This window comes from Cyprinodon variegatus, unplaced genomic scaffold, assembly GCF_000732505.1.
Source record: "Cyprinodon variegatus isolate N-32 unplaced genomic scaffold, C_variegatus-1.0 Scaffold1064, whole genome shotgun sequence".
Lineage (NCBI taxonomy): Eukaryota > Metazoa > Chordata > Actinopteri > Cyprinodontiformes > Cyprinodontidae > Cyprinodon > Cyprinodon variegatus.
The window spans coordinates 204,904-205,996 of NW_015151517.1; positions in this window are offsets into that span (position 1 = coordinate 204,904).

Consider the following 1,093-nt stretch of genomic DNA (forward strand, 5'->3'; position numbering starts at 1 on the left):
ATCACCTTCTGAACCATCTGTATATCCAACCAGTAGAGGTCTGTATAGAGCAGCCAATTGTAACACTGCCCCCTGCTGGTTGGTGGATCAACTGTCAGTGAGGCTCTGAGTTTTACTGCAACAAAAACACAAATTGATCAATTCAAAATGTAAAAGTTATAATTGTTTGTTAGGGTGTGCTTCTGTAAAATATAAGTAAAAAGTCATAAACAGGGAAAGAAAATGAGTAAATATTGAAAATATTGTTTAAAGACATTAATTTTAGTTAAGGTGACCAGATTTCTGAAATGCAATCTGGAGACATTTCCAGCTCATAGATTTAAATAGATACATATCATTAAATTTTAAAAAAGGAGACGAAGACAGTGGTGCTTTCATCCATTTTTTAAATATCTATTTATATTCAAACAACAACAATCAATTTTAAAATCCAGAAAGGTGCCTATTTCCTAACATTAATAAAATGAATCAATCAAATTCATTCTTCTCCATCTTCTTTTCTTTCTAGCTGACTTCTGCCTGCTCTCTGTTTAAAGCCTCTAGGTAGATTTTTCTTCCTTGTCTTTAGCTGATTTTTCCATCATTGTCCCTATTTTCCTCCGCTCTCATTCAATACTCTTTCTGTGGTTTATGTTACATTTCCAGGCCTCATCTTTAGAAAAACAAAACACATCAAAGCACTTTTCATTAATCTGGTCATAAACCCAACATTTGTGACAATGATCACCCAAATTCAAATCAAATGAACTGATTAACCCACTCACCATAACACAGGGCAGCTCCCCATCAGCTGCAACGTTTGTGATAACGAACTTCCTCGTCTATTTCAAAAGTGGGGCGCTCTGCTCCTCATCTATATGTTAACAGCTCACGCGCTCTTCCTACTATAATAACAGTCTACATTCATAAAAAGGTAAAATCAGGACATTTCTGGGAAAAGCTTTAGCTGGGGACAGGTGGTCCAAACGGCGACTGTCCACTGATATAGGGGAGGTCTGGTCATCGTAATTTAATTTTTTACATTGGAGGCAATCATGCATTGTGTTTAAAGTGAGCTTATACATACACACATATATATATATATATATATATA